The sequence below is a fragment of the Anopheles darlingi genome, chromosome 3, assembly GCF_943734745.1.
Source record: "Anopheles darlingi chromosome 3, idAnoDarlMG_H_01, whole genome shotgun sequence".
In the NCBI taxonomy this organism is placed as follows: Eukaryota; Metazoa; Arthropoda; class Insecta; order Diptera; family Culicidae; genus Anopheles; species Anopheles darlingi.
Genome location: NC_064875.1, coordinates 22799036 through 22808966, shown reverse-complemented (window position 1 = coordinate 22808966; position 9931 = coordinate 22799036).

The window sequence follows — 9931 nt, the reverse complement described above, 5'->3', positions numbered from 1 at the left end:
ATGAACCAACTGCGCAGGTTGCACATTGAGTACTGCAAGTAGAATACAACACGACTTCACGGGCTCTACGATAAGTTTCCCAATCTAGAGGAGCTCACGTTTGACAGGTGTATAAAAGTTGCGAACGATTCTGAAAGTGAATGAATTCACATCGTATCCGGAATCCGGAGGCAAAAATAAGGAAAACAATTATGCAAAACACATCACGTACCGAATCACTATGCTTAAAATGATCTCCGAAACAGGGAAGATAGAATCGAAAGGGCAAAATATGAAGCTAAATGGCGCACGTGTAACAAAAACTTTCTTTTGTACATATCTAATCGTAAGATCCGAACACCAGAAATAAATCAGAAAGCTAGTAAGGAATAACGCAAGGTCAGCTAGGACTTAGAGTAGAACTTAGAAAAAAGTAAAACTTGATACGAAGAATAGTTAGTGAAATTTCCTTTAATTTTAATCAACCACCTCGCAGTTAAAGTACAAATACACGCATAGAAAAGAACAAAACGCCAACATGATCAGGGCAAAGCAATGGTAATAACATGTACTAGATTATTAATATGAGGATACTGCGAATGTGGAATAAAAACGATCACGACTAACGACTGCTTCTGGTTACTTCATTACCACCTAAACGATCTTCGGCCTGTTGCTGCTGCTACTTCTCCTTTCTCGATTGCATTTAAAAAAATAATCCTTTTCTCGCCTGCATAAACGCTCATCATCGATGCACACTTAAACACGTCACACTGCAGCAAAGAGTCAAGCAGTGTGCGCACTGAAGCACATCGAGCATCGCCCTATTACGGCAGATGCCTCTCAGTTAAAAAATTCCCTCCCAAAAAGAATGGAGAAAAACTGATGATGATGATGATGATGATGATGGCGTTGGAGCACCGTAAACCGATTGCGTTCGAGCTCGGCTGCAGGCTATGTAAACAAGCGTTCCACTCAAAATCACCCGCAAGATCGTCCGCTTGTGATTGAACTGGTAAATCCACTCCAGAAAGCTGGACTGTAAATGTTTTATTTCCTTCCTTCAACTATCTCACACTTATCGCGAAGATGACGACGACGACGACGACAACGAATGTTCCGTTGACGTCGAGCAACGGATCGAATCGAAATGTAAAAAAGACAAATCCAAGCAAATCCACGAGGAAAGATCTCGGTCTTGGGGATGAGAGCAAAGCATGTTTTCTATTAAAATTTAATTTGTTTGCTGATTATTTTCGCTTATTCACGAGACCAGCATCGTCGTCGTCGTCGTGCGCTGCGATAAGATTCCATCTGTTACAAGTTACAGACCGGAGCGGGTTTATGGTCCGATGCTTGTCTCGTCGGGCATCCATTCCATCCGGCACTCCGGTCTGTCTTTATCCCCTGGTTATTGCTGTGGTCTTATCTGTCAGCGCAGTGAGAAGGTTGGTAGTAAAGCCCGACCACGGCGTCATCGAGCTTCCCACGCACCTTCTCATCATTAAGGAGTTATGATTTGTATGATTGCAATGTTCGCACTTTGCGCGCACACACACACACACACGCACGTCGGTGGCGCTCGGTGTGTTTCAAGAGATGTTCAAGGTGCTCTGGGCCGGGAAGACATGGAGCACACATACACACACACACATACACAGATACACGCAATGTTAATGAGCTGTCTTTATTTATTTCCTCCGTTTATTAGCACCTAATAAATCGTTTAAACTAATACTAGGACGGGATTGCCAAGGATTGGCGGTGCAGAGACCCCTTCTTGGCCCGAAGCTACAGCACATGGCGGGCTTCTGCTGCTGCTAATGGCCTTCGGTGCAACTGGTGCTCCGGAACCAATTTGATCCCCAACCGATCTTCTCGTGGCCGCGCTCTCCGTCTCTCCGTTGCTCCAACCAGGCACCAGGTATCCACGATGCAAATGAACCCATCGGTGGCGTCGTTGCGCTACCTTGAAGCGCTCCTTGCACGCCGCACCACTAAAGGTGGCGCTCCAACTCCGACCAGGCAGCAGCAGCAGCAGCAGCAGCAACATGTCAAGTCACAGCCGCTGGCGCGGTCGGGAACATGCGAGATGAAATAAATGAAAAAAGCTCTCCTCGTTTGTGTGTGTGTGTAACGCGTAATTGAACCGCATTAGTTGCGTCCAACAGTGCAGGGCAGTGAACGCCCCGGTCCCGGGCTCGCTGATTGCACGCACAGGTCGGACACACATGTGAGCATAAAATATTAACTTATTACATGCCGTTGCCGCCGCCATCGCTGCCACGTCGAGCAGCGGAGAGCCGAGAACCAGAGGCTCGGAATCGAGAAAGTGAAACATTTCGCGGTAGCATTCCGACACGCTTTATCACTTTGGGTTCCGCGACCTAGCAGCAGCTCGAGCAGCAGCAGCACCAGCAACAACGCTTAGTACGTCATGTGTCGCTGGCAGTTTACTTAACTGCCGCTCTGCTGCTATTAAATTGAACTTTTAAAATATTGCTCACTCCACCTCACCCCACCTCGTTTGGTGCTGGTACGCTGGCGAGTTTTCATTTAATTATCGAGCTTGAGACCAAGCCTAGCGACCAGTCCAACGTTCACCACCCCCTTGATATGTAGTCATGTGAGTGCCGACTACCGCGTGCTAGGGACACGTTTGCAGAAAACTAATTCATCCCATTAATGGGCGCTGGTGCGGCCAACATACGTTGAACTCGAGCGAGGGAGCGAATGGCCACTCGGGGTTTGTCCTCGGGAGAGTGGAGACTCCAGCTGGAGCGATAGTATAGTGGACTAACAGATTAATTAAGGATAATATATTATCATAAGAAACGGGATGCGGGGTTTTCTCGGAGCAGAGAAGCGCCATTCCAGCGCGTCCATAAAAGGACAATGTTTGATCCATTCATAACTTGAGATGGAGTTGAGATTAAATTGAAATAGCTACATGATGAAGGATAATTTGTAAGGGTGTAGTTTTGTGAACTGCTTTATAAAGAGAAACATACGGAAGCTGAATCGGTGAAAATGTCTTAGAAGTCGAAGGCTACGAGTAGTAATAGATAAATAATAATAATAATAGTGGGTTATGGTTAATAGATAAATAACGTTGGTTTTCCATCACAACCATCGATGCGATTCAATTTTTGCATAATTTCATTAATGCTTCGTGGGTTTGAATTTTAGCAAATGTGCTATGTTTGCTATCTATAAAAGCGAAGAAGATAATGGTGCTCGTTGAAATATTTGGAATAAAAAGTGGTAAACACTCAAACAAGCTAACAAAAAAAATTAATAATCGATTAGGTGTTAATTATCCGAATTAGTTAAACATTTATTGATGATATGGAATAGACATGAAGGCAATGAGAAATATTTAGAATTAAGAAAATAATTAAGTAAGTAAATAAGTGCAAGATGAATAAAGGAATAAATCCAGAAACATGCAAATAACTGAGTTAAAAAATTCACTAAAAATTTTTGCATTATATTTGACTGTGACAGAAAAGCATATTTTAAGCGAATAATGCTTGGGTAAAAAAGCAATTAAGAATGTCGATAAGAGGTTTAGAAAGAAACAATTTCAAACCGTTAAAAATAATTAAAATAGTATCAAGATTCCCTTAGTATGAGTGTTTAAAAGGATCTCAAAAGAGAAAACACTATTTAAGAAAGCAAAGGAGATGCTCTGAATATAAAACGTAAATATACTTTCTGTACAATGTAATGCAAAAATTAAGCAGCAAATACACAATTATACCGGATTTAGATTTGCAAAAGCAAAATGAATTTCAATCTACGCGTTGATAACAGTCTGTCGTTAGCTTATGTCCCAATAATTGAAGCCCCAGGTTCTGGTGACATTTCCTCCACAAATGCCGCTTCGTCTGTCTGGACCATCGACAGATTGTTAATCTTTTCCCAACTTTCCGTACTCGCAACGCCACCGACCCGAGGCCAGACCTTACGGATTCAATAATCGGATAATTCATAGAACCTCCGCCATCATCATCTAGCGAACGGTACGGTTTGCCAACAGCTCACATCCACCACGAACATGGTTTCGACTTTACACTCGCACCGAGCGTATGCGATGAACATGATGATGATGCTTCCTAGGGATTCCCAAATTAAAAGCATCCCATTTATTCTGCTTTTTCGGGACCGGGGACCACGCTCATGAGTGGCCAGTTGGTCGCACAACGGTACCCGCACTATCTACCGGGGCTGGCCGACTAGCACGGATTGTCAGCACCGGACGGAGGCGACTCCATGGTGACTACGTGCGACCGGACAAATGGGGTGCCAAATAGTGTGTGTGTGTTCCTGTTCCGTCGCCGGATACCAATCGACCAAACCCTCCAGGTTGCGCAAAGGGTGAGTTTTTTGCATACGGCCACGGTGCATCGATGCACCATCTGGCCGTGCATTTAATTGCATTATTGCATTTACACCCTTGTATTGCGGGGTTTCGATGTTATTAATAATGAATTTATTGGCGGGGTGGCATTATGTAATTAGAGTCCTGTGTGGCTGGTGTTAAGCCACCACCAGCAGCGTCTGCAAGAAACAGAAACCAGGAGTCAGACAGACACTCGGAACAGGTGGCCTTGGATACCGGAGTTGCCGATCGATGGAACGCATTTTCCGGACGCTCCTACGCACTAACACGCAATCGTAGAGTAGCTTTATGGTCCAGGGAGATGGCCATCGACAACGACGACGACCACGACGACGACGACGACAGGGCATAGGCCGAGGACATATTTTATGCAAATGCAATTTCAGCATTATTCACTTTGGCGTCGATCCCGTAACGAGGGCTCCATTATCGGCACCATTACATTCGACGGCCCGAAAGATGCCCCAGCAATGCTCATCTGCAATCCCGGCCGCTCCCTCCCGGTCTCTGTTCTTCTCTCCAGACTTCCGGCCAGACCTGGAAACTGAGGTAACATGGCTTCTCCGACTTTCCGGACGATTTTGGTCCTCAATTTATTGGCGAGAAACGTCCTTTATACAGCTCTCTCTTTCTCTTTCTCTCTGTTCTAGTGCTCATAACATGCCCCCTGGTTGACGGAAATGGGGTGACAGGTGCCATCGTCTGCCCGGAATCGGTCACAGAGACCAAAGTAGAGCTGCTGCTGCTGCTCATCTGCTGCTTTTTGGCGAAATTAATTAAATTTCGAGCACCGAGGTTTCTCGGGAGTGTCCGGGAGGTCCCAACTGGTGGTCGTCGCACGCTGTCGCTGCTGCTTCTTCCTGCAACTCCTTCCTTCTCCTCATCATCAATAAACCGGAAATCAGCTGCTCATCAGAAGCGCTGCTGCGCTGTTGTTTCGATTCTTCTTCGAATCGGAATTTATTCAGTGAAAGTTTGGTGTCAGTGTTGGTAACGACATTAAAAAAAAACATTAGATATCAGACAACAACCACAACAACGACCATCTTCGAGCTGAACGAAAGTCCTGTGCGTTCGATGCTTTAATTTATCGTCAACCTCTACCTCAGCTGGAAGGAGATTTGAAGATCCGGAACGTAACGAAGACATCTCGAGACGTCCCGTTGTGACGTTGGACTGTTCGAGAGACCGCGCCCCCCTTGGTGACTGGTGGAGGACCACGACAACGTCAAAAGGTGTCAAACACAACGCTGCACCCCGCTTTATGACTCAATCTGATAAGGAGAAGAGACAATCGAGTTCGAGTCAAGTTCGAGTTGCTTCAAGGCGAACATCTTTATTATCCATCCATCCATCCATCCATCCGGCCAGCCAGCTAGTAGATGACCACGGCCACCAGAGGGCAAAGGGAATCGCGTAGCCAAAGGCGTCTATACATCTTTTCCTCCCCTAGGAGTGCTTTATTGGCTGGATATGTCACTCGCTCACTCTCTCTAGCCGTCTATATGAGCCATAAAATCACTCGACGAATTTCGGTGTCTTCTCTCTGGTGTCTGGTGGTGACCATAAAGGCCACCACCTCACGGATCAGACAAACAATGAAAAATCTAATCAAAAACGCATCCAGACGCAAACGCGATCGATCAACGGTCGCGACGGCACGACCGATTGGAATGTTCAATTTTAATGTCCACCCAAGACGCAGCCTCACGTCGTCGCCGTCGTTGTCGTAGACGTCGCGTATCGTCGCACAAGTCTCCATTTCCAGCACCTGGCCAGGCGTATGCTTGCCTGGTGGTGATTGCGTGAAATCGGAAACCTTCACCCCGCAGGCGCTTGTTGTTGTTTTTTTTTTGGGGAGGAAGTCCGCTGGTGTCCTATTGCTTTGATAAATTCTGCGCGTAGACTTGGCCCGGGAGTTGGTCCGGGAGTTAAAGCATTGCTCAGTTCTGAAGACATCGAGAAGAGGACAGAGGACCGAGGTTTCGGGCAGTTCGGTTTCAGCGTCACACAATCACATTACACTAAACATTATATGCTTAATCCAGTTCAAAAGCATCGTCCATCAAGGCTGCGGTTCTCAGTTTCATCCATCAAGCACTTCCTTTTCCCTGTTTTGAAGGTCCCCAGTTCCAGGCCAGGATCGCAGCAAAGACACGGTCCGGTCTTTTAGAATCTGGACGCTTTGAAGTACGGTGTGGCCAAAGCAAACTCAACGCAACTTCCGTCCAGCTCAGCGGCAAAAGAAGAGAGAGCGCGCGACAGGTTTCTCTACTCTATTTCAATTCCATTCAACGTGCTGCAATGAAGAACCTGAAGGAACTAAAGGAACTCTTCTCGCTGCGTCCACCATCGGTCGTCCGGGGGCTTTTGAATCCTTTCCTCGTCTCCTTTTGAACACGAAAATGTCCAACACACAGTTAAAAAGGATCAAGAAGCTTGGTCGAGTTCTCAAAACATTGAACAAACTGTGCTGTGGCCTGCTTGTGAAGCTCGTTAGTACCGCGATCGACATCGTCATCGTCGTCGCAAGCCGTCTGTTGCTCATAATTGGAACGATGACGCGATGACGATGACGAGGCGGGAAAGTGCCAAACCTCCAGAGAGCCCTCGGTCGCGCTGCAATCAACGGTTTGAAATCTGAATCCGTCAATCGAGTCAAAATAAGGCCCCGGCCGAGGACCGTGGACCACGGTATCGGTATTTATATATCTTAATGCTTCGCTCTGACCTTACCGCGGTCCCCGGAGGTGCGCGTGTTTTCGGAGGTCGCTCGACCAATGTTTCGCCAAGAAGTTCTCGTTGAGAAGCAACAAAACATCCGAAGGTGGAGAGAGATTAGAATTTTGGGGAGGATAACACCATGGACCTGGAGGAAGGGCACAGCGGCGGTAACGGCGGTGTTACTAATGGATTCCAGAAGAAGAAGCCAGCCGCCACGTCCGAAAGAGTTCGGGAGTTCGGTGTCGCGAATAGATCAACGCACGTCTTCTGCCTCGACTGTTTGGATCTGTGGACGGTTTATCCGACGATCTCTTCTCTCTTCCCCGGCCCAGGATTCTGTCAGGGTCGGTCCGAAGACACCGAAGAAACCGAACGGATGAACGAAACGACGACGACGAAAAAGACTTTCAATCTTTCTCGAGATCCACGGCGAGGACGATGGCGGCTCGTTAGCGGTTTTTTGGACGTGAAAAATAGAACTTCATAACTCTCTCTCTCTGTCTGTCTGTGTGTCTGTGTGTCTGTCTGTGTGTCTGTTGCTCCCTGATCGGTTGTGGTACGTCGTCGACTGTCCGACTGATCGGTCGTGATACATTCGAATCTTGATAACGCACCCCTCCGGGAGACGTACTCCCTTTCTCTACCGGACGATCGCAGCCAGCTGATAGTGGTGCTGTTGCCCGGGCCTAACTAGCGTCAGGGATGGTGGTGGTGGGTGGTGTCCGATCGTGTGATTGAGCTAAAGGATTACCGGTCAAGTTCAAGTTCGGGAGGTGTCGGCTTCGGGGCACCTTTCCATCACGTGGAGCATCTCACAAGTGATTCGTCGTCTCGCGGTCGGAGAGAGAGAGAGCAGGGGATGACACTGAAAAATGGTACCCCAAAGAGAAGGCAGGAAAGGAGGGCAGGGGTTGGAACAAGAAGAAAGATTTCCTCGCTCTCTTTCTCGCTCGCTCTGCCCAGTGCTCGCCAGCAACGGGGGATCGAGGTTTTTGCAAACTTTCTTCGCGAAAACGCATCAATCCTCGGTTTCGGTCTTATCGCGAGGAGAGCATCTTCCCCTCGGGGGTGGAATGGACCTGTTAACACGCGCACACACACGCACACACGCACACGCTTTTCTAGGCCTTCCGTTAACCAGGCTAATCAGCACCGAGAGAAAACGGTTTTAAGATCGTGTCTCGTCGCGTCCCCCATCGTGGCCTCCCGATTGACCGACCATTAGGGTCCGTATCCCTGCTCTAGGGTAGGGTAGCCGCCAAACCGAGGCAATTTGTCATGACGTTCACGCTGCGTATCGGAGATTTGGCCGCGCCACGCAAAATCTGTAAACCACGGGGCCCAATCCCTGGAGCCGAATCACGTCCCGGCAATCAATTTACGGCACGGAGCGGAGCGCGCCTGGAACGCTCGTCTCGGGAACGTCTGGTTGGCATAAATCATCTAATGGCAACCAATTAATAGCATTCCAAAAACAGTTCCAGCGAGTTGGACGGCGAGTGAATTGGCGGACTTTTAATGTGCCTTTCTTTCGTTTCCTGTGTGGCGTCTCGTGGAGCTCATAAAGCCTCCAACAGCCAAAGCAGGAGCAACATCAACAGCTCAGGTTTAGGACAAACCGACGTCTGATGGTCGTGCATCGGGAATGCGCAATTTCGCGAATCGGCATAAAGTGGCCAGAGAGTATTAAAATGGAGCCAGGATCTTGGCGCGTAGTAATAGATGTCTGTTTCGCGGTTGCTAGTGTTACTGAGGGGCTTTAACTGAGCGTTTGGTGCTTTCAGATTGATAAGGTATTTAATATGATTTGGTGCAATTTTCGAAACACCTTTTCCGTTCCATCATTCCATCCATAACTTCGAATCTTTTATGTCTGAATCATTTCAAATTAGTATCTGTACTACATAAACAATAATGATTAGGTAGCCCCGATGAGTTTCCATCATAATTGCCCGTGCATTTTCTAAACAGATCATAAAAAGGTGGTTTCATAAACATAAAACTAGAAAAATTATCCTTATATCCTTATATCAGTTCTTTCGATTCTCCTAAAAGTTAATGCCACTAATTTTAGGTCCGTTTCATAGCCTCCTACGTTATGCCGTTTTAAAGTATAATAAAACATCTTTAAAATAAAATAAGTGACTGCTCATAATTTAAACTATGAGATATTTTTTCTTGAGTTAAAAAGGTTAAGTTTTGTGAATAAAAAGTCAAAGAGAATTGTTTACATATATGAGAATTGTTTTACATTTTATGCTTGCTTGAATAAATCGATCGCATTTGTATCTTCATTAAGTTGTTTGTGTCTTTATTAAAAGGTTTAAAGATTCTTTTTAATGATTTGTAATTTAAATACTGTTCTCATCGTTTAAATTTTGCTCTGATTATTCCTTTCTCACTCTAGGTTCAGGGATTTTTATGGCAATTTCATATTATTTTGTTTTTAATTTTACTTGATTGTTTCTAGATTCATACCATAATATGTGTTACAAATATTAGTAAACTTATGATATGAATGGTAACATTCAGTTAGCTGCTCATTCTCCATAATATAAATTGTGGAAAATAGTTGCTGCTGCTCCATCAAACCAGCCCGAGCCTTATTTCTACTAAACCATCATTCTAAGAACAGTAACGCTCCAACCCTTGATTGAAGTTGAAATTAAAGCTAAAGCGTTGGAAGTGTATTAAAATGCGTTCGCATAAGCACCATAGAGGCACCATAAATTGATCCCAATCGCATTCAACTTCACCTACTCATCCCCAGGTTTATGCCATCCAGTTCCAATCACTCTCGACCGAACCGAACCGAACCGCGCG